A 24,723-nucleotide genomic window follows, 5' to 3' on the forward strand; every position below is an offset into this window, starting at 1 on the left:
CTTTCACTCTTACTCCATGGCTGGCTGTGTGGCTGGGTGGCTGGCTCCTAATGTCCTCCTCTCCTTGTTCTTGCTCCTCCATTTCTCTTCCCAGATTTCTCCTATTATTCTCCCTGCCTGTCAGCCCCACCTATCCCTCTCCTGCCTAGCTATTGGCCATTCAGCTCTTTATTAGAACAGTCAGGTGTTTTAGACAGGCAAAGTAACACAGCTTCACAGAGTTAAACAAATGCAACAGAAAGGAATGCAACACATCTTTGCATCATTAAATAAATATTCCACAGCATAAACAAGTGTAGTATATCTTAAAATAATATTCTACAACATCCAGCTACTTAGCAAATCTTAGGCATGGGCTATGTGAGACGCTGTCTCAAGGGAAAAAGAAAAGAGCACACATCTCTTCTTCTTTCCCAGTCTCTTCTCTGCCTCAGGAATCAAAAACTCCTACTGGGCTTTATATTAGGTGCATATCAAAGGTGCACAATGTGCTGGTTTGATATTTGTATGTAGCATTGATGATTACAGTAATCAAATTAAAACATCAGCCACAAACCATGCTATATATATCCCTAGAACTCATCTATTGTTTAGCTGTACAACATCTCCTCATCTAACTTTCACCCACTATCTTCCCTGATTCTATTTGCTGGCTTGTTTAAATAACATTTTCCTCATACATTACTGAATCTTAGACTACAGGAAGGGAGAGAAGGAGATTTTAAAGAGCAAGCAAAGTTATTCTACACAGGGAATAATACTCCCCTCAGAAGCCATAGATTGTCAAAGAAAAAGCCCAGGTCTTGGTGTAGGATATGAACTATCAGTTAGGAAGGGTCCCAGTGAACCCCCAAACAATGGGGGTTTTGTCATTTCTCTTTGTCACCCACTAAAACTTGAAAGTAAGAACCTACTGCTGAAGACACCATGTAGTTTGGTCACAGGAGAAAGAAAAATAAAGCTGGTGATGACCTGGAAGCTTCCTCAATAATGGTTGCTTTCACAGTGCCAGAAGGTGATATTTATTTAGGCTTCTGGGAGAGAAAAGTCAAATCATCAGCAGTCTTATGAAGCTGTGAAACCTGTGAGCTACAATAATGACCAGCTTCACGTGATGAGCCCATGTATAGAATAGTGGCTTGAATGTTGTGGGAATAACCAACTAATTTCTGATTGGATTTAAATCCTACTGCACAGGACAGAATGCATGCCTGATACTATAACCCTGACCAAGGAACTATAGCTGGGGCGGCCATAGGGCTTAGGTGAGAAACTACTACTAATATTTTCCTAATTGGATAGAGTATCAAACTTCCTTCTAAATACATTCCTTTATACCTGTGTCTAAACACACCTTTTGACCCTCATTAGAAAAGTGTTTTCCTTTCAGTGGCCAGCGGTTAATACAGAAACCCTCAGCTTGTGTTCAGCTGGAAACGGAACAGCTATATCACACTTCCTCCCCTTAGCGCTCAGGAATAGGTGTGGACATATTGTAAAAACAAGAAGTCTGGAGGTCTAATGCAAAATAGTCTCTTCTAGTTATGATAGGGCTGTTTTCTTCATGAACACACAGCAGCTGTGGTTGCTGGCACAAGATCAAGTCAGTTAACATTCCAGTATGGTTGGAAGGGCCCTCACAACACCCTACCCCTAGCTCTGGAGCTACTGACAGTTGATGGCATATGGAGGTAGGACAGACATTTCTTCAGGGGTGTGCTTTCCTTGTAGACTGCCAGTGCTTCAGTGGACGGCCCTAAATCCATATACATAAGGCTAGTACTGCCTGGACTCAGTGAGTTTGAAAAATAAATAAATAAAAGAAAGCGTGATGTGGAGAGGTGGCTTGGAAAGGGGGTGTCCAGGAGGAGCTGGTGTGGATATGATCAAAATAGACTGTGTATGTACACAATTCTCAAATAACAAATAAAAAAAAGATTTTTAAAGATATTTTTAATGTATTATGTATACAATGTTCTGCCTGCATGTATGCCTACAGGCCGAAGAGGGCACCAGATCTCATTATAGATGGTTGTGAGCCACCATGTGGTTGCTGGGAATTGAACTCAGGACCTCTAGAAAAGCAGTCAGTGCTCTTAACTTCTGAGCCATCTCTCCAGCCCCCAATAAAAAAATATTTTTAAATGATACTTAGTTCTACTTTTTTTTCTCTTTTTATTATTATTATTAATTCAGGTTACGGAACAGGCTTGTTTTACATGTAAGTCCCCTCTCCCTCTCCCTCCCCTCACCCCCATTCCTTCTCCCCCACCTCCAACCTACCCCCCACCCCATCCACCCACCACTCCCCAGGCAGGATAGGGCCCCCAACAGGGGCTCCACAAAGTCCACCAAATCTTCCTGTGCTGGGCCTAGGCCCCTCCCCATGTGTCCAGAGACAGAGCGCATCCCTTCAAGTGGGATGGGCTCTCAAAGTCCCCCACACACACCAGGGCAAAACGCCAGTCCACCTCCAGAGGCTCCCAGGAGTGCAGGGGCCTCCGCATTGGCATCCATGATCAGGGGGCTGGATTAGTCCCGTCCTGGCCTCCCAAAGAGCGTCTGGGGTCGATATGCTTTCCCTTTTTCAGGCCAACTGTTTCTGTGGCCTGGTACAGACCCCTTCGATCTTCATTCCTCCCTCTCTTGAACTAGGTTCCAGATTTCAGCTCAGTGTATTTCTGTGGATGTCTGTCTCTGCTTCCATCAGCCACTGGATGAGGACTCTAGGATAGCATAGAGAGTAGTCATCAATCTCATTCTAGGGGAAGGGCTTCTAGGCCATCCTCTCCTCCACTGCCCGTGTCATCCTGGAGATCTCCCTAGTTCCAGATCTCTTCTTGGACCTATAGTGGCTCCCTCTGATATGGTATCTCTCATCCTGCTCTCTCTCCTCTATTCTTCCCCCAACTCAATATCTCTGCTCCTCCATTTCTTCTCCTCTACTCTTCTTCTTGTGGTCTTATTGTGGCAGCAACCACTCCCCTACCCTCATGCTCTCAATTAGCTCGGGAGTTCAAGCCACACTTCCCATTCCTGGGGTCTATTTATCCTTAGAGTCATTCATGATTTCTAGTTTCTTTGGGGAAGAGGATTATAGGCTGGTAAATCTTTGCTCTATGTCTAAAAATCATATATGAGTGAGTACATACCATGTTTGTCTTTTTGTGATTGGGTTACCTCACTCAGGATGGTTTCTTCTAGTTCCATCCATTTGCCTGCGAATTTCAAGATTCCATTGCATTTTTCTGCTGAGTAGTACTCCATTGTATAAATGTACCACATTTTCTCTTTCCATTCTTCAGTTGAGGGGCATCTAGGTTGCTTCCAGGTTCTGGCTATTACAAACAATGCTGCTATGAACATGGTTGAACATATGTCCTTGTTGTATGAACATGTAGTATTTGGGTATATACCCAAGAGAGGAATGGCTGGATCTTGAGGTAGATTGATTCCCATTTTTCTGAGCAACCGCCATACTGATTTCCAAAGTGGTCTTACAAGTTCGCACTCCCACCAGCAATGGAGGAGTGTTCCTTCTTCTCCGCATCCTCTTAGCATAGGTTGTCATTGGTATTTTTGATTTTAGCCATTCTGACAGGTGTGAGGTGGTATCTCAGAGTTGTTTTGAGTTGCATTTCTCTGATGGCCAAGGATTTTGAGCACTTTCTTAAGTGTCTTTCAGCCATTTCAGATTCCTCTGTTGAAAAATCTCTGTTTAGTTCTGCACCCCACTTTTTAATTTCATTGTATGGTGTTTTGGTGGCTAGCTTCTTGAGCTCCTTGTATATTTTGGAAATCAGTCCTCTGTCAGATGTGGGGCTGGTGAAGATCTTTTCCCATTCTGTGGGTGGTCGTTTTGTCTTACTGACTGTGTCCTTTGCCTTACAGAAGCTTCTCAGTTTCAGGAGGTCCCATTTATTGATTGCAGACCTCAGTGTCTGTGCTTCTGGCATGATGTTCAGGAATCATTCTCCTGTGCCAATTTGTTCAAGGGTTATTCCCACTTTCTCTTCTAGAAGATTCAGTGTGGCTGGATTTATGGAGAGATCTTTGATCCATTTGCACTTAAGTTTCGTGCATGGTGACAGTTATGGATCAATCTGCAATTTTCTGCATGTCCGAATGCCAGCACCATTTGTTGAAGATGCTATCTTTTTTCCATTGTATAGATTTAGCACCTTTGTCAAAAATAAGGTGTTCATAGGTGCGTGGGTTAATATCTGGGTCTTCAATTCGATTCCATTGGTCTATCTGTCTATTCTTGTGCCAATACCAAGCTGTTTTCAGAACTATGGCTCTATAGTAGAGCTTGAAGTCAGGGATGGTGATGCCTCCAGAAGATCTTTTATTGTAAAGAGTTGTTTTGGCTATCCTGGGTTTTTTATTTTTCCATATAAAGTTGAGTATTGTTCTTTCAATGTCTGTGAAAAACTGTGTTGGGATTTTGATGGGGATTGCGTTGAATCTGTAGATTGCTTTTGGTAGGATTGCCATTTTTACTATGTTAATTCTGCCTATCCAAGAGCATGGGAGATCTTTCCACTTTCTGGTATCTTCTTTAATTTCTTTCTTTAAAGTCTCAAAGTTCTTATTGTACAGGTCTTTCACTTTTTTGGTTAGTGTTACCCCCAGATATTTTATGTTGCTTGTGGATATTGTGAAAGGTGATGTTTCCATGATTTCTTTCTCATTGAGTTTATCATCTGTATACAGTAGGGCTACAGATTTTTTTGAGTTAATTTTGTATCCTGCTACCTTGCTGAAGGTGTTTATCAGCTGTAGGAGTTTCCTGGTAGAGTTTTTCGGGTCACTTATGTAGACTATCATGTCATCTGCAAATAGTGAAAGTTTGACTTCGTCCTTTCCAATTTGTATCCCTTTGATCCCCTGTTCTTGTCTTATTGCTCTAGCTAGAACTTCAAGTACACTATTGAAGAGGTATGGAGAGAGTGGACAGCCTTGTATTGTTTCTGATTTTAGAGGAAACGCTTCGAGTTTATCTCCATTTAGTTTGATGTTGGTTATTGGTTTGGTGTATATCGTGTTTATCATGTTTAGGTATGTTCCTGTTATTCCTGTTCTCTCCAAGATCTTTATCATGATGGGATGTTGGATTTTGTCAAAGGCTTTTTCCGCATCTAGTGAGATGATCATGTGTTTTTTCTTTTTCAGTTTGTTTATATGGTGGATTACATTGATGGTTTTTCATATGTTGAACCATCCTTGCATCCTGGGATGAAGCCTACTTGATCGTGGTGGATGATTTTTCTGATATGTTCTTGGATTCGATTAGCCAATATTTTATTGAGTATTTTAGCATCAATGTTCATGAGGGATATCTGTCTGTAGTTCTCTTTCTTAGTCTTATCTTTGTGTGGCTTGGGTATCAAAGTGATTGTAGCCTCGTAGAAAGAGTTTGGCAATATCCCATCTGCTTCTATTGTGCGGAACAGTTTGAGGAGTACTGGTATCAGCTCTTGTTTGAATTTCTGGTAGAATTCTGCAGTGAAGCCATCTGGCCCTGGGCTTTTTTTGGTTGGGAGGCTTTTGATGACTGCTTCTATTTCATTAGGGGTTATGGGTCGATTTAAACTGTTTATCTGATCTTGATTTAATTTTGGTAAGTGATATTTATCCAGGAAACTGTCCATTTCCATTAGATTTTCGAATTTTGTGGAGTACAGATTTTCAAAGTATGACCTAAAGATTCTCTGGATTTCCACAGTGTCCGTTGTTATATCCCCCTTTTCGTTTCTGATTTTGTTAATTAGCATGCTCTCTCTCTGCCTTTTGGTTAGTTTGGCTGGAGGTTTGTCTATCTTGTTGATCTTCTCAAAGAACCAACTCTTTGTTTCATTGATTCTTTGTAATGATTTCCTAGTTTCTACTTTATTGATTTCAGCTCTCAGGTTGATTATTTCCTGGCGTCTACTCCTTCCTTGGTGAGTTTGCTTCTTTTTGCTCTAGTGCTTTCAGTTGTTCTGTCAGTTCTCTGATGTGACTTTTCTCTAGTTTCTTCATGTGGGCACTTAGTGCTATGAACTTCCCTCTTAGCACTGCTTTCAGAGTGTCCCATAAGTTTGGATATGTTGTGTCTGCATTCTCATTAGATTCTAGGAAGTCCTTAATTTGTTTTTTTATTTCTTCCTCAACCCAGAAATGGTGCAATTGGATGTTATTCATTTTCCAAAAGTTTGCAGGTTTTCTGCCATTTGTATTGTTGCTGAATTCTAGCTTTAATGCATGGTGGTCTGATAAGATACAGGGGGTTATTTCAATTCTTTTGTAACTATGGAGGTTTGCTTTGTTGCCTACTATGTGGTCAATTTTAGAGAAGGTGCCATGTGGTGCTGAGAAGAAGGTATATTCTTTTGAGTTTGGATGGAATGCTCTATAGATATCCGTTAACCCCAGTTGGGTCATAACTTCTTTCAGATCCTTTGTTTCTTTGTTAAGTTTCTGTCTGGTGGTCCTGTCTAGTGGAGTAAGGGGGTGTTGAAGTCTCCTACTATAAGTGTGTGTGGTTTTATGTGTGGTTTGAGCTTTAGTAATGTTTCTTTCACAAATGTGGGTGCCTTTGTATTTGGAGCATAGATGTTCAGGATTGAGATTTCATCTTGATGGCCTTTTCCTGTGATGAGTATGAAATACCCTTCTTCATCTCTTTTGATTGATTTTAGTTTAAAGTCCAATTTGTTAGATATAGGATTGCTACACCGGCTTTTTCTTGAGGCCATTTGATTAGAAAATCTTTTCCCATCCTTTTACTCTTAGGTATCACCTGTCTTTGAAGTTGAGGTGTGTTTGTTGTAAACAGCAGAAGGATGGATTCTGTCTTCGTATCCATTCTGTTAACCTGTATCTTTCTATGGGCAGGTTAAGACCATTGTCATTTAGGGATATTAATGTCCATTGTTCATTGGTTCTTCTTTGTTTTGGATTTATTGTTGGTGGTGTCATTGTGTGTGGATTTTGCCCTCCTGCTTCTTTTTGTGTTTGGCAAAATTAGATTATCTATAGCCTGTGTTTTTGTGCATGTAGTTATGTTCCTTGGGTTGGAGTTTTCCTTCCAGAACCTTTTGTAGTGCTGGATTTGTGGATATGTATTGTTTAAATCTGTTTTTGTCATGGAATATCTTGTTTTCTCCATCTATCATGATTGAAAGTTTTGCTGGGTACAGTAGTCTGGGTTGACATCCATGCTCCCTTAGTGCTTGTAGGGTATCTATCCAAGACCTTCTGGCTTTCAGAGTTTCCATTGAGAAGTCGGGTGTGATTCTAATTGGTTTGCCTTTATATGTTACTTGGCCTTTTTCCTTTGCAGCTCTTAATATTTTCTCTTTATTCTGTAGATTTGGTGTTTTGATTATTATGTGTCGGGGGGACTTCTTTTTGTGGTCCAGTCTGTTTGGTGTCCTATAAGCTTCTTGTACTTTCATAGGCATATCTTTCTGTAGGTTGGGGAAGTTTTCTTCTATGATTTTGTTGAATATGTTTTCTGTACCTTTGAGCAGTGTTTCTTCACCTTCTTCTACACCTATTATTCTTAGGTTTGGTCTTTTCACGGTGTCCCATATTTCCTGGATATTTTGTGTTAGGGATTTGTTGGACTTGAGGTTTTCTTTGGTTGATGAATGTATATCCTCTAGCGAGTCTTCAATAGCTGAGATTCTCTCTTCTGTCTCTTGGATTCTATTAGTTATACTCACGTCTTTAGATCCTGATCGTTTATCCAGTCTTTCCATTTCCAGCATCGCCTCATTCTGTGTTTTCTTTATTGTGTCTAATTCAGCTTTATGCTTTGAACTGTTTCAAGAGCTTCCTTCACTTGTTTGGTTGTTTTATCTTGGGTTTCTTTAGCTGCTTTAAGAGATTTTTTTATTTCTTGAATTTTTTGGTTTGTCTTTTCCTCCATTTCGTGTAATTTTTTGCTTGCTTTTTCTTCTATTTCTTTAAGGGATTTTCTTGTTTCCTCTTTGAAGGTCTCTATCATCTTGCTAAGATAATTTTTGAGGTCCATCTCTTCTTCATGCACTATGTTGGGCTTTTCAGGTCTTGTTGGAGTGGAGTCCCTAGATTCTGGTGGTGTAATATTGATCTTTCTGTTGTTGAGCGAGTTCTTATTCTGTCTTCTTCCCATATCTTATTCCAGTGAGTGCAGGTAGGATCTCTCTATCTCCTCTTGTTACTCTGTAGTGTGTGTGGGCCAGGAATTCAATGTCCGAAGCTCTGGATGGTCTTGCCTCTCCTCGTAGTCTCCTCAATCTGAAGGAGTTAGGCCTCCATAGGGATCGGGTGTGTGGGGGCGGGACAGGAAGTAAGAGTGGGGAGTTTCCAGGCTCTGGGGGTTCCTCACTGCCTGGGCAGGTCTACCCCAAGCAGGAGCAGGCCCGGGGAGATCAGGATGGATGGGGCTTTGATAGGGAGTTGGGTAAGAGCGGTGGATCACTCACCTCCTGGTGGATTGGTCGCAGGGAACAGAAGAAAGAGTGGCCTGTACCCAGATTAAGGGAGCTCCTCCCTGCCTGGGCGTGTCTATTTCAAGCAGGGACAAGCCCCGGGGGTGGGGGGATCTGGGTGAATGGCATTTTGGACAGCTGTTGGGTAAAAGTAGAGGGTCACTCACCTAGTCTCTGATGGGTCGGCGGAAAGGGAAGGAAGACTGGCTGTATCTGGATTCAGGGAGCTCCTCCCTGCCTGGGCGTGTCTATTTCAAGCAGGGACAAGCCTGGGGGGATCTGGGTGAATGGCACTTTGGACAGGAGTTGGGTAAAAGCAGGGGGTAACTCACCTGGTCTGTGATGAGTTGGCCCTTAGTTCTACTTTTAAATTAGTAGCTCAAGTATCTTTGAATGGTCTTTCCAATTTCAATGGAAGAGGATAGCTCATGTATATTTTATTACATAGGGAGTCAAAACAAGTAGAATATGTCTAAGGACATGGCAGGGTCTAAGCTCTATGATTCTTTTTTCACCAAACTGTTCTCCATCTAGAGACCCTGGAACAGATCAAAAATATATTGGTGAAAATTCTACCCTCCACCATGGAGGTTGAGCTGTGCAGTTTCAGCAAGTACAAAATCTACCATGACACAGGCAGCATTACAACAGGACCAACAGGAAGATTTTCCAGTTTGTTAATGCAAACTGCCAGTCTGCATTCCTTTTCAAGAAGAATCCTTGGAAGATCAAGTGGACTGTCCTCTACGGTGTGGGCTGTATGGTCAAATTCTGAGGAGGTGATCTCTGGTGCATCTCTTGCTGATATACTAGCAAAAGAAAGGGAAGGAAGGAAAGAAGGAAGGAGGGAGGAAAGGATGGAAGGAAGGAAGGATGGAAGGAAGGAAGGATGGAAGGAAGGGAGGAAAGGAAGGAAGGAAGGAAGGAAGGAAGGGAGGGAGGAAAGGAAGGAAGGAAGGAAGGAAGGGAGGGAGGAAAGGAAGGAAGGGAGGAAGGAAGGAAGGGAGGGAGGGATGGAGGGAGGGAGGGAGGGAAGGAAGGAAGGAAGGGGAAAAGTTCTAGGGAAATATATGTGGCAATTAGGACCCACGATATTTTAATAGCCAGTAAAGATAAATACCAATACTTTAGAAAGTAGCCCCATATGGTGGTTCAGACTTAAAACCCCGGTACTCAGGAGGCTGAAGCAGGAGAATTTTGTTCCAAAACAAAAGCATAAAGCCCAAGTCCTTGGAAATGACAGAGGATTATAAACATACATGGTTTTACAAATAATACTTCTGCTGCTGATTATACATACAATTAGTAGGAATTAATATTTTCTCTTCAGTAGAGTGATCCCTGGACTATGCCTGGTGAGTGTCAAGTGGCTCAGTGTTTTGTAAATAAATCCTCATCAATGTACAATCAAAATTAACCAGGCTGAACACCATTTTGTCTGGCCTTGCTTTAGCAATGTGCTCTTCCATAAATGAGCTAGCTGTGTTTCTATGGATTCACATACACACTTAAGATTGGTTTACCTACATTTAGTTGAACTTTCTTTCACAGGCAGTTGAATATTAAAGAAAGTACAAAACAATGCACTTTATCTCTGGAGAGATTGTTGCTTGTTTCTTAGCTGCTAGTCCTGTCTGCTTACATTATTATACAGAAGGAGATAGAATAATCTATTTGCTAAGATCCTGAAAGCTTGGCGGCTCTATGTACCCGCTGACTGGATAGATCAAGTTTCATCTGTTTCTGGGTTCAGTTCACTGATCTGTAAAATAGGATGGAATCTACTAGATGATACTAGATATTCACATTACTAGTAAGAAGTCCAGGATCTGTTAACAAATACCAAAGGGTTTAGGAAGTGGCACACATACGTTTCTCTACACCCACACATGCTGAGGAATGACTTAGCTGTGGAGAAACAGCTGTGTTCCTCTCTGTAGACCCAGCCTTCTCCAATGCCAAGCAGCTGGAAGCATAGGCAGATGCATCTGTGTTACTGCTCATGGAGTTAGTTGTGTGTAATTTAGGAAGCAGTGTTTCACTGAGAGATAATTTGGGGTTTTTTACTCACACATTCTTGTCTACCCTGGACACTCCTAATTCCATCTTTCCATATGGATTGTTATTTCTTACCGACCATTCTCTCCTTCCCACAGCCAATGACCCTCTATCAACCTTTCTATCATGGTTGGTTACAGCAGCCTTCCAACCCATGGCTACTTTAGTTTGCTTTCAGTCCCCTCCCCTCCTTTGTCTAGGTGGAATTCTCTACAACACTATGAGGCCAAGTCAAGACATACTTTAAAAGCTAACATCTTCTAATTGTCTTCCAAATAAATTATAAAGGACTCAACTTCACCTTTACATGGTTTGGCCCAGTCACTCCCTGTGTTCTATTCCTGCCCCACTACCTCAACACCACTGGTACTCCTGCCCACACAAATATACTGCTTTAGAATATTAGACTGTGTTCAGTGAGTAGTCTGTGGTGCCAGGAGTTCTCACGTACAGCATTCCTTTAACCAGAAAGTAACCCTTCAAGTATGCAATGCTGGATTTCAAGAGAAGCTGGATAGCTGCACTATTTCTTTCTTTCTCCCCCCTCTCTCTCTCTCTCTCTCTCTCTCTCTCTCTCTCTCTCTCTGTTTGTTTTTTCGAGACAGGGTTTCTCTGTGTAGCTTTGGAGCCTATCCTGGCAGTCGCTCTGGAGACCAGGCTGGCCTCCAACTCACAGAGATCTGCCTGCCTCTGCCCCCCGAGTGCTGGGATTAAAGGCGTGTACCACCACCGCCCAGCTAGCTGCACTGTTTCTTCATGTACTTAAGAGTGGAGCACACCTCAACACAGACCCATGCCTTCATGCTGTTTCTACTCACCCACGATGTCTTCAGAGAAAGGGCACTTTCAGTTCCTTACCCATGCTGGCCCTTCACTCTAGAACGTTCTTCTCATTCCCCCGTTTCAAAATCATTCTCTCTGTCTTTTTGTTTCTTTTCCCATCAAAAGTGTTACTTTTCCTACAAACTAAGAAAACTCATCTTTTTATACTTTGTGCTCATGTGTAAGTGTAAGTATGTACATGTGGGTGTCAGAAGACAAACTCACATTTCCTGTTGGTCCTCACTTTTCCCCTTGTTCAAGTCTGGGTTCTTGTTTGTCACTGCTGCTTTTATACCATCCAGGACCACCTGCAAAGGGATGGTCCCACCCACAGTGGGAGGGCCTAAGCCATATCAATCATTAATCTAGAAAATGCAGTGCCTCATAGACTTGTCCACATAGGGAACTGGTGGAGGCAACTTCTCAACTGAGGTTCCTTTAGCCCAGGTAACTATAGTTTGTGTCAAGTTCACAAAAACCAATGCCCATATCCATTAAGCCAGGTTCTCAGCCCCAACACTTCCTTTAGTGAGATTAATACTGTCCTATCAAATAGTTCTGTATGTGCCAGAGATGCCTCTAGAACTGTAAATACACAACCAGGCACTTACTGCAGTGCTGCAGATGTCCTAGGTGCTTGCTAAACGTCTCTCTGAATCAATACATATGTTAATTCTTATGCAATCACTAAATATTCCATAGTCCTGGAATCTGACACAGAAAGAAACTCACAAAAGAGCAGAGCTCAAACTTCAAAACTAATTTGTGCTCAGAAACATTCTACTACTCATAACAGCATGAATTGCTTCTAAAATGAACAGCAAACATTGTCTTGTAAATGACTAAGCTTTTCCCCCAAATGAGATTGTGGTCAAAAATAGACATTTTTTTCTATGCTTCTCTAGCAGTAGTCTGCTATCAATCTTGAAATAAAAGAAGTCTCCATTTTTCTATGGATCTAGGACAGGTTTTGTTTTTTTTTTTTTTTTTTCCCTGAGTGATTCCATGCTAAGCAGAGGGCTAAGTGGCATTACATTCAGTTTACTAACCAAGGATAACAACCATAAAGTCACCAAAAAAGGGCCCAACTTATGGCTTTTGAGGGATGTGTATTATCACAGTTACATAGTAAGTCTCCTAGGCTGAGTCAAACATGATGATTTCCATTTGGAAGAAAGCAAGTGTCTCAGCATCTACCACTCCTGTGGGATTTCATTTCTGTGGAACCTACAGCTGTTGACAGAGAAGGTAAATAAAAGCAGAATCTTGGAGGCAAATTGCTTCACATCTGTGAAACAGCGCTAATGCTTTTGGTAGAGTTGCGAAAGATACAGGTCTTTCACCTGACTCTGGAAGTCGCTCCTCTCTAGGCCCTCATATTTCTACCTACATGCCATGAACTTCCCACCTCTCATCTTACTTTAGGGCCAAGATAATATTCCTAGTGTGGATTGTGTTAGCTACACGTTCTCACATGAATCTAAACCATCTTCACTGCCCAGAATAATGGAAAAGAATCTGTGACAGTTCAAGCATGAATTCCCTGTCCTGTCCTATGAAATTCCCTCAATCCTCCAGTCTTCAAAGTGTGGCTCCATTATTAACTTCCCCCTGACAGTATCCCTGTCCAATTCTGATGAATGTCTTCTCTTGTCTTCTCTGTGCTAACATAGTAGCTGATCAAGCAAGTAGTTACATTCACTGAATGAATGGTTGAGGAACAAGAGGGTTGTTTTCTTTTTTTCTAATGAAACATAATAATTTTTTCACATGGCTAATTTTTCTGAAAGTGCCTGATATCAAAATATAAATCTGCATTTCTATTAAAATAAGGACTAAGACAAAGATGTCCATTCTCTCCATTCAAGTTCAATATAGTACTTGAAGTCTTAGCTAAAGCAACAAGACAAATGAAGTTGATAAAGAGATACAAAAAGGACAAGAAGTCAAAGAATCCTTATATGCAGATGCCTTAGTTGGGGTTTCTATTGCTGTGAAGAGACACCATGACCATGGCAACCCTTCTAAAGGAAAACACTTAATTGGGTGGCTCACTTATATTTTCAGAGGTTCAGTCCATTATCATCATAGGAGGACAGACATAGTGATGGAGAACTGAGAGTCCTACACCTTGCAGTCAACACAAAGTGGTCTGATACACTGGGTGGTATCTTGTGCATATATGAGACCTCAGAGACTACCTCCACAGTGACACACTTCCTCCAACAAGACCACATACTCTCAAACAAGAACACACCTCCTAATATTCCACTCCCTTTGCAGGTGGGGGTGCATTTTGTTTCAAACCACCATAGCAGATGATATGATTTTGCATAAAAAATACTCCAAAGAAAAAAACTCAGAAAATTCTACAACTGATAAATAAATTCTGCAAAATATCAATATACAAAATGAACACATAAAAATAAGTAGCCTTCCAAAATACAAATGACAAGCATACCAAGAAAGAAATTAGGAAAACAAATCTATTTAGGTGTTTTGAGCGAGAGTGGACATCTTGACATGTGCCTGATTTTGGTGGAAACATGATATTTCTCATTTTAGTTTTACAAAATTATTAAATTAATGAAATATCTTGGAATAATTCTAACCAAGGAAGTAAAACACTTATGTCACAAAACCTTTAAGACATCAAAGAAACTGAAGAAGATTACAGAAGATGGAAAGACCACCCATGATCATGGATTGGTATGATTCATATTGTGAAAATAGCCATTCTGCCAAAAGCAATTTACAGATTTAATTCAATCCCTTTCAAAATTCCAATGCAATTCTTCACAGAAACTGAAAAAAAAAAGTCTTGGATTTCATATTTTTTGGAAACACAAAATAATTCCAGGATAGCTATAACAATATTGAACAATAAAGGAAGTGCTGGAGGTATCATTGTTCCTGGTTTTAACGTTTACAGCAGAGATATAATAAAAACAACAGGGTACTGGCAAAAAGGCACATTGGTGAATGAAATAGAACCACAGACTTGGATGTAAATACAAATCCACACATGTATTGTCACCTGATTTTTGACAATGTGGCCAAAGATACATGTTAGAGAAAAGACAGCATCAAATGGTGCTGGTCAAAGGGGATAGCTACCTCTAAAAGAATGAAACTAGACCCCAATCTCTCATACCATACAAAACTCAACTCCAGATAAATCAAGGAAGATGTCAACATAAGACCTATTTCCCTGAATATGAAAGAAATAAAGTAGGGAACATATTGAACTTCTAGTCACAGCAAAATCCTTATCCTGGTAGCTCAGGCATTAAGACAAATAATTGACAAATGGAAAGCTGAAAAACTAAAAACCTTTTTGTACAGCAAAGGACATCATCCTTCAAATAAAGAGGCAGCCAGGCAGTGGTGACACACTCCTTTAATCCCAGCACTGGGGAAGCAGAGGCAGTATTATCTCTGTGAGTTAGAGGCCAGCCTGGTCTACAGAATGAGTTCCAGGACAGCCAGGGCTGTTACAGAGAGAAATACTGTCTCAGAATAAAAAAGTAAAACATCAAATGAAGAAGCAATTTAGAGGATCTAGCAGAGTGAGTCTGCCAGATCCATATGCCTTTCCCAGTCACCATGTACACCCTCATACTTACAGACTTGGAACAAGACACACATAATTCAGGCTAACCCTCCCCCAACTAGGTCCACCTGACTTCATCCCACCTAATGCATATCCAATCTTTAAGTCCAAGCCTACCCTCACAGCTTGCTCAAACTTGTTCTGTACATATTAGGCACAGAACTAACAAAAGAAATCCACACATATCTCATTGTAACAATACAAATAATATGAACAATCAAGGCAGTATCTCCCCTGACCCCAAAATCAGTAGTCCTGTAGAAATGTTCACCAATGAGACTTATCTAGATTTATCACAGGACACATAATTCAAAATAACAATTGTAAACTTCATCAAGGAAGTCAAGGACACAAACTCAATATGAATGAATATGACAAAGACAACTCAGAATTTGGCAATGGAATTCAATAAAAAGAAACATTTAAGGTAATAATTCAAGCTGAAATGAAGATGGAATTGAAAAATCCCAAATACCCAACTAGAAAATTCAAGGGAAAGCCTTACACATAGAATGAATAAAGCAGAAGACAGAATATCTGGACTCAAAGAGAAATTAGATGAACTAGACAACATAAACAAAGATAGAGATAAAAAATTAAACATGGGAAAGGGACATCCAAGAAATATGGGATACCCTTAAAGCCCAAACCTTCAAATTATAGAAATAGATGAGCAAAAAGAATTCTAGGCCAATGTCATAGGCCAGATCTTCAAGGTCATAGTAGAAAATATCAAACTGAGGAAACAGATACCCATACAAATACAAGAAACTCACCATGGCAAAGCATAGTTAAAACTCTAAATATTCATAAGAAAGAAAGAATATTGAAATCTGCACAAAACAAACAAAAACCACACAAATCACATCTAATAAAAAAAAACAGTCAAAATAACAACTACTTTTTCAGTGAAAATTGTGAAAGCCAGAAAAGCCTAGAAGAATGCATTCGAAGTCCTAAAAGACCAGAACCATCATCAATCTACTGTACCCAGAAAAACTATCTGCCATATCTGAAGGAACAAGAAAAACTTTTCATGATAAAATCAGCCTAAAAAAATTATATCCAACATACCAATGCTAAAGAAAATATAGGAAGCAATAATTCAGGCTGAAGAGAGGAGTGAGCATGCCCAAGAGACAGCAGGGAAAATAAGCTATAATTACTGAAACACAAAGTACCACTTAAAACACAAAGAGCAACAACAACAAAATCAACAACACAATGAGTAAAATAAGCATAAATCTTTCAGTAATAACTTGAAATACTGCTGGCCTCAATTGTCTAATCAAAAGATATAGACTGGTTGAATAGATCAAGAAACAAATCCATTCATCTGTTGTCTACAAGAATTACATTAAAGGTAGGTATCACCTATAAGTGAAAGGGTGGACAAAAGTACTCTAGTCAAATAGAACCAGAAATCCAACAAGCCTTGCTATCTGAATATCTAACAAAATAGACTTCAAACTAAAAAAAAAAAATTAAAAATTATTTTTATATAAAGAAAACATTACTATCCTAAATATATATGCACAGACCTCTGGCAAACCCAATTTAATTTTTTAAAGTGTATTTCTTGAAATACAGAGTAACATTAACCCACAATAGTAGATGATTTCAGCACTCTACATTCTCCAATACACACATCATCTGAACAAAAATAAGTGAGAAACCATCACAATTAAATGGACTTAACAGATATCTATAAAATATCCAACCAAAGAATAGGTATTTTACTCAGCCCATGGAAACTTATCTAAAACAGACCACATACTGGAACACAAAACAAATCTTTACAAACTAAAAAAGACTGAAAAAATTCCATGTATCCCATTTGACCATAATACAAAAAAAAAAAGTGCATTAAAGTCTATGGCAACTCTAGTAACTACACAAACTCATGGAGAATTAAAAACTTATTACTGAATGAGGAATTGGTCAAAGAAGAAATTAAGAAAGAAATTTTTTAAAAAATCTTGGAACTAAGCAAAAAAAGAAGTATAACAAAACTTTGAGGACACATCAGATTCAATGAAATCCCAATCAAAATCCCCATCTCATTCTTCACCAAAATAGAAACAAATGAAACTACCCTAAAATTCAGATGGGACCACAAAAGATCCTGGTAACCAAAATAATACTACTGACAAATATGACAAAAACAGACAGGAAACAAACAAAACCCCAGTTGTCCACATTCAGAAGAATGAATTTAAACCCGTGCACATCACCTTGCTTAAAAACTAACTCCAAATGGATCAAAGACCTAATCGTGAAAACAGTCAAACTGCTAGGAGAAAACAGGCAGTTCCCTACACGATATGGGTGCAGGAAAACTTTCTGAATAGGACTCCATTTGCCCAAGAATTAAGGCCAGCAACTGACAAGTGAGACCTCACAAATAAAAATCTTCAAGAAACAATCAAGCAAAGGGGGAGCCCACAGAATGGGAGGGAATCTTTGCAGCTATCCATCTGTATTACTATCTAGAATACAAAGACCTCAAAACACAGAGCCAAACAAAGACCTGATTAAAACTGGATACACACGTGGAAACCAGAGCTCAATGTCAATTGCTGTCTTCTATCACTTTTTCACTTTATGTTTTTTGAGACAGATTCTCAACCTGAAACTCAGCAATTCAGCAAGATTTGCCTGCTGTGGAGTCCCCAAGATCTGCCTGTTCCTGCCACCCACAGTGTTTATTATCCATAGCTTTTGTCTGGGCACTGGAGATCTTAACTCAGCAAGCATTTTTCCCAGAGAGCCACATCACCATCACCGATTTTATTAATGCAATTCAATGCTTACAACATGTTTCTAGAAAATCCACCTATATTTTAGCTAAATTTGGACAGTACTATCCTCTGTCCTTTTATATTTTTCAACTTTAAAAACATGATCTATCAGCATAGTCACTTAGGAAGAATTTGCATTTGATTAGCCTGTATAGAAAATGCTTATGATATGATATTAAATATAAAATACTGTTAAATGTGAATCGTAATCTTACTCCACAAAATACTTAAATGCATTCTGTGATTTTAAAAAGGGTAAATAGATAAAAAGGGGGGCTGCTGTATTCTAATTCTAGAACTTTAAGTTAAGGTTTTATAAGAACTAACCCTTTCTAGTCAATATTCATCAGAAAGGTGACCAGTGCAAAAGTCATTCATGTCCACACTGCAGACTCATCAAAGAGTTTTCCAGTTGCCTTTCTTGCCTCTTTGCTGCTTTCTTCTCCACACCACTGTGGGGTTCTGAGAACCACTTTATGGTCATAGACAGCACTGGATCAATGCTCTTCAAAGGTCCTTCCCTCCTTCTGAAGTGGAGTTTGAAATCTTTGACATGAGCCTCCCAGCTCTCCATTTCTGTACCTGAGTAGACATCTGAGTTCAACTCTTACTTTTTCTCTCCAGGAGTCTCACATGTGAGCCAAATTCAACTTGCTGCTTGTGAGAACTTGAGTCCTGCCTCTTTTCTCTTTGGAACTGCCATGGGATAATTTGTTATTTGCCAAGTTTCAAAATGAATAAAAAATTTCCATAGTCAGCTTGTTGCCTCAGCTATAGTTAGTATTGCTTGCTTGCTTCTTATGACCCCCACATCACACTGGGTTTCGATTGGAGATGCCAGTGTTAATTGGTACATATGAATTAGCGAAATCAAGAACTGCCCAGAATTCAGTAAATGTGTTGTCTACTGCTTTGTGAAGTACTGTCTTTTCCAGCTCTGTCTTCTCACTATCCTACTATGTGCTAAAGAGCTGGCACACCAGTAGGTGCTTAGCAGGAGCAATAGATGGAATAATTCAATAAATCTTTATTTTTCTAAGTCTAGATGCTTGGATATCCTGATAGTCTATATCTTTGTGTTAGGTATGTGTTCATGTAGGTGCTCAAGTGCAACTTGTGTGTGCCTATATAGATGTATGGAAACCAAGGCTTAGTCTTGGGTATTATGCTTCAGGAGCTATCTGTCTCTTTTTTTGTTTGTTTTTTTCTATTTGAGGTTTTTGTTTGTTTGTTTGTTCTGTTTTTGACTATTTGTTTTTGACTTTAAGACAGGGTCTCTCATAGGTCTAGATTAAGAGGTAAGAATGCCAAGTCAGCACTGCTGCTTCAGAAGCTTGTTTCCTAGGCCAGGGATTATGATCATGGTGTTTGACCTCACAGAACTCCAAGTTCCTCCTCTGTAAATAACAAAAAAGGCACACCCGTGTCTTTGGATTCTTGTGCTCTTTGATCCATAGCAAGGGACAGTACTTCCTTTCTTTAATCATACTGTTCCATCTATCTGGCCTGGCCAGATCCTTCCCAGGGAGCAAGAATATTAATCTACTTGGTTGGAGCCTAGATTCTTTGGGCATAATGGCACCATCTCTAAGTCATGTTTACATCTGTGTGTCCCCTCACACCATCCAATTGGAAAGCTGAGCCCTGGTGCTCTGGTTAAGCTGAGGGCAAGCCAAGTAAATGCCAAGGCTTCCCTACCGATAAAACCTTCTTTTTCAGTAACAACCTCCCAGTAAAACATTAGAAATAACCTACTTTTATGTTTAACGAATCTACCAGGGATTGACAACTACTTTATGGGAAGCATTTGTAAAATAATTTCCCCACTCTCTATTATCTATGGTCATTATATTAAGAGCAACCTTCAATGAATGTTCAGAAAAGGGCTGACTGCATACAACAATGAAGTGCTAGGTGTGGGGCTATGGAGAATCAACATCTTTTCAAAAGTGTTTTCCTTATGTGTAACACTTTCATTACATTAAATTTTAACTTGAACAGAAAAAAAAACAAAAACAAAAAACCCTTCTGTCTCCCACACTCCCCGAAGCCTCAGGCTGAAGTGTACCCTTTAAGCTTATTTTCACGGGAATTGGAGCTGTGGGCTTTCAGTAGGTTGATATCAGCATTCTCCATTTAACTGATAGTTCTCTGGTAGGTGTGTTTTTAGATGAAAACCCTGGAAAGGAGGAGTCAATGGTAACATTTGGGCAACAAATCTGGCAAGTCCTAAGCCACATGCAGAATGTACCATATGCCAGCTCACTGAATCTGGGGACACCACCTATGAGACATATATCATGGTAGTTGCTACTAGTAATCGACAGGGTCCCAAATGAATTGACCTTTGGTTCTGTGTACGTCACCCCAAGTTTTAGCGGGAAGTATTCGATGACTGAATATCTGAATGGTTTGATTAACAAAACCTGGAACACATCAAGGATTCTGTGCTTAGGAAAAGTCTTCCTGTAGTTCAGTAAGGAAGTAGAAACAAATGAAAAATGCTGAACTCTCTTCTGGGAAGGTCCACTCTGTGAGATGCCCTGATTATAAACGTAGTGACTGACTCTTTGACCTTCAAGTGACTCTTTCACCTTCTGGTGAAGGAAAGAAAAGAAATCATAAACAGATTTCACCTACCTCCAGTCTTTGTTTAAGGAGTTAAGGGGTGGGGTGAGTGGTTGGAAGATATATGTCTCCTCAAACCTTTTGCTTCCTTTGTTGAGTTTCTTATAGATTCCCCACTGCAGGACTGAGGTCAAGATCTGAAGTACCAACCTATTGGAGTAGAAAGCATGGGGCTATGGAGGGACTCAGGCAGCCATGTGGCTTGCTGGTATGGTTGAAAAGAAAGGCTCCAGGAGGATTTGTCTAACATGCAATGTTTAATTTTTCCATGCTGACTTTTCCATTATCTTTTCCATTGTCATGTCAGGAACCTCATGGCTGATGCTTGGAGCACTGGCAAGGAAGTCATACCCATGAGAGGGACACATACCAAGGGGAAAGAATTGTGGAATCCTGTACGGACTACAGGGATGGCTTTTCCAATAATCGGAATAAATGAAATGCAGGGAGGTTCCCTGCAAGAGAAGACATCTGCAGTGATATAGTTTCAGGCTGTCTCATAAGGTTTCCATGCCACAGAGCAAAGGAATTCAGAAGGACACAGAACTCGAGTAAAGATGTCCTGCATATGTTTCTTTGAACTTACATACACCTTGTTCACCCTAAGTTTGTTTATTTCATGTGTAGCCTCCCATTCTTCAGTTTCACAATAAATGGTATGAACAGAAGTCAGCCTGGTCGCTGCTAGCCTCCCCGGCACAAATTCATATCAAATAAGATAAGATTGTTAATCTCGGTAGCCACAAAGATACATCTTGCAGGTAGATACCCTGTCTGGCCCTCAGTACTGGACTAGCTTTCAGGGAACTGCAGAGCTCATGTGTATGTGGGAAATAGGATCGGCAGTGGGTGAAAGACAAGAAGGAAGAGCAGTGTCAGCAAAGGTCTCAATGCTACTTGTCAGTCATGATAACAGCTGCCAGGGCTCAGAGGACTGGGGCTCAGAGTACAGCAGCAGCCTGCGTTTGAGCACATTCCCAAGGCTTTGCATCACATACCCAAGATGGTGGTCCTTGATCATTGGTGCTCTCTGGCTTCCACAGTGCCAATGAATGTGTACTTCTCTGGCTACTTTACCTGCCTTCCTTCTGGGAGCATTACTCATATGTACCCTCTGGCCATGCCAGTAACATGACAGACAGCCTCTGCCTGCCTAGCAGGGCAGATGATCTCCACCCATGGGTCACAAAAGGCACCCACTCCTCAGGCGATCCTGGAAAAGTGGACTGGGCTCTGTCGCATGGCCTTCACACACATGGAGTACGTAATGCTCACATATCTTCTGGATGCAGAATTATAGAGGCAGAAGGACATAGTATGGTTGGGGGTGGCTAGATTTGGTTAGCAATGCTGTCTGCTGCATTGGGGCATACTCATAGATCTTTTTAAAAATTACCCTCAGAGCACTGTGTGATGGCAGGTGTTTTTAACACTGCATTTCAAATGGAAGATGAATAGTCTGTCAAGCTAACTTGTCTGGAGTCTCTCAGTGGTTGAGTGTAGGCAAAAATCCTCCTTGTTGGCCTATGTCTTCCGCCACAGAATTCGGGAAACAGAGGCAGGCAGATCTCTTTGAGTTCAAGGGTACACATGGAGTTCGAGGCTACATATATAGTGAGGCCCCTGTCTCAAAAGAGCAAGGAAGGGAGGGAGGAAGTGAGGGAGGGAGGAAGGGAAGGAGGAAGGGAGGGAAGGAAGGAAGGAAGGAAGGAAGGAAGGAAGGAAGGAAGGAAGGAAGGAAGAAAGAAAGAAAGAAAGGAAGGAAGGAAGGGAGAGAGAGAGAGAGAGAGAGAGAGAGATAGATAGATAGATAGATAGATTGAGCAAGCAAGCAAAACAACTGAACTGCTCTGGTTTTGTGAAGTTTGATGATGATGGGTTTAGCACGCTTATGTTTTACATGCTTGTTTATTTTTCTCATGGTTTGTGTTATGTGAACTTCTTGGGGTGTGTGATTAATTTTGAAAGCTCAGATATTTCTATTTTAATGCATCTGAATATTTATGTCTGTCAGCTCTCTCCTTCCTTTCTCTCTTCTCATTTTCCTCTTTGGTTTTCAGTTTGGAAAATTTCTATTTGCCTTCTTTGAGGATGGCTGATACATAATAACCCTCCATTTCTGCTACAGTGTTTTTCCTTTCTAGAAGTTTCCTTTTGATTCTTATATCTCTCTTCCAAGATCACCCACTGCCCTGTGTACAGCCCCTGGAGTATCAGGAACATTTTAAGTCCCCTGGGTGATAATGTCTTTGTCACAGCAGAGGACGAATTTGAAGATCAATTGTTGCATCAGACTGTTTGTGTTGTCTTCTGCCGTGCTCTGAGAGGAGGATATATTTTATTGACTAACAGAGACTGAGATAAATAAACCCTTAATGTGAGGATTTGTGTTAATCCGAGGAGGAGTTGGGCTGTGTTTAATGTTCATTCCTCTGTAAGTGCCAGGGGATTCTCAAACTTAACTGCTCCTGTTTCTGTCTCCTCTTTAGACGTTGGGCTTCCTTAAGAATTTCTCTTCAAAGAAAGTCTGTGTCTCGCAGGGGTTTCAGCTGTTATCCACCGCCATTTCCCTGAAGCCCCAGAGGTAGGTTAGAGTTGAGCACAGAGGCCACACTCTCCCCTCTCCTGAATACATCTTTGTCGTCAGTGAGCTCCTGCCTCAGACCTGTGACCTTCACACGGAAAAAAGAAGTCTTCACTTTGGTTTATTTCTCTCACTCTCTTCCATATTCCCTTTCCCAGCATTATGAGTCTAATTAATTCATTTTTTTCCATATCTACTGTCACTTGAATACAATTTTTATTGGGCTTTGTTCTGTTTTGATTTTCTATTTGATAAGATATAAAGAGTGGAAGGAGATAGAATGAGAGGAATAGCCTAAATGAGCTGCATTAAGACTATAGGGACATCTTTTCTCCTGAGTACTTAGGTTTTTTAAGTCTGAGTGCATTCTTAATAATTATTGTTATGAACTGAATGATGTCTTCTGAAAAGACAGATTAAGGTCTTAACTCTAGAACTTGTAACTGTATAGCCTGATTTGGAAACAGGTTTCCTAACTTGAATAAGTTAAGAAAGATCTTAAGACCATGCTTATACCACTGTAACTGGGGTTGTTATAGAAGGAGAGAAACCTGAACTCAAGTCACACAGAGAGGTCTAGATACATACACAGGAGCTAAGTGGGACTGTAGATCAAAGACCACTTAAGATGGAGGAGACAAGAACAGATTCTTCCCATAGATTTCAGAAATGACTAGAAGTCCTGACACCTTGGTTTTAGGTTTCTACACTCAAACATGAATCTCTAAAGTTATGGTGTTTGGGATAAGGTGTATAAGAACACACACACACACACACACACACACACACACACACACACACACACACACACACGAGTCACTAACATAGCAGAATATCTGCAATTTCCTTCTTATTCTAACTTAGTTACTACTTTGGAAAGTTTTTGCTCAATTGTCACTCTTTGACAGTAGCTAGCTAGTTAGCTAGTTCTTTTCAAATGTTTCTAATAATCCCATCATCTCTGTGATTGGGCCTCCTTGTTGATTATTCCTCTAGAAATTGATGTCATTTGGCTTAGTTTTGAGCCTTGTCATTTCTTGTTCAGATGCCAACCTTCTGATAGTCAATTAAGCATTTAAATTTTAAAGTTTTTCTTTTAAAAAATGCTGAGGTTTGTTTTTGGTGTGTCAATCAGCTCTACTCTCCCACTGAAAGTTTTGAACATTGTTAGGAAAACACTAACCAGAGCTGCTTTTGTCGAGCACTATCTCAGCCCTGTGACCAGGGAATGACTAGGGCCTGGTACTCTCACTGTCACTGATAAAACACTAAGGGGTTTACTAAGGTCTCTCATTTGATGGCTTGGAGATTGAATAGACGCTGGCCTCTGGGAGCTTTTGCAATTCTTTTTCAGTCCTCACAGGAATTTTCCTACAACCACAGAGGAATTGACTCAAGACAACTTTCATGAACATCTGGAGTACATATTTACACAGCAGTGATCTCACATAATCCGTGTCACAATCTAGCCTGAATCCCCCGCACTCTAGGCCTGCCTCCTCAGCCACCACAGCTGTGGCTACTTTCTGACTGGGTCTCCTCTCCTTGCACTGTGATTCCCCAGGCTAACCCCAGGCTAACCTGAGGCATGCTGTAGGGTACCCTGTGTTTACTTCTTGTTTCTTAGGGTCATACATTTCCATGCCCCATAAAATCAAAGACTAGGGTAGAGCTATTCTATGCATTTCACCTAGTTCATAATTATTTATGGGAAAGGGGCAAATATCATATCATCTTAATGACTTCTTCAGAACT

The sequence above is a fragment of the Cricetulus griseus genome, chromosome 4, assembly GCF_003668045.3.
Source record: "Cricetulus griseus strain 17A/GY chromosome 4, alternate assembly CriGri-PICRH-1.0, whole genome shotgun sequence".
Lineage (NCBI taxonomy): Eukaryota > Metazoa > Chordata > Mammalia > Rodentia > Cricetidae > Cricetulus > Cricetulus griseus.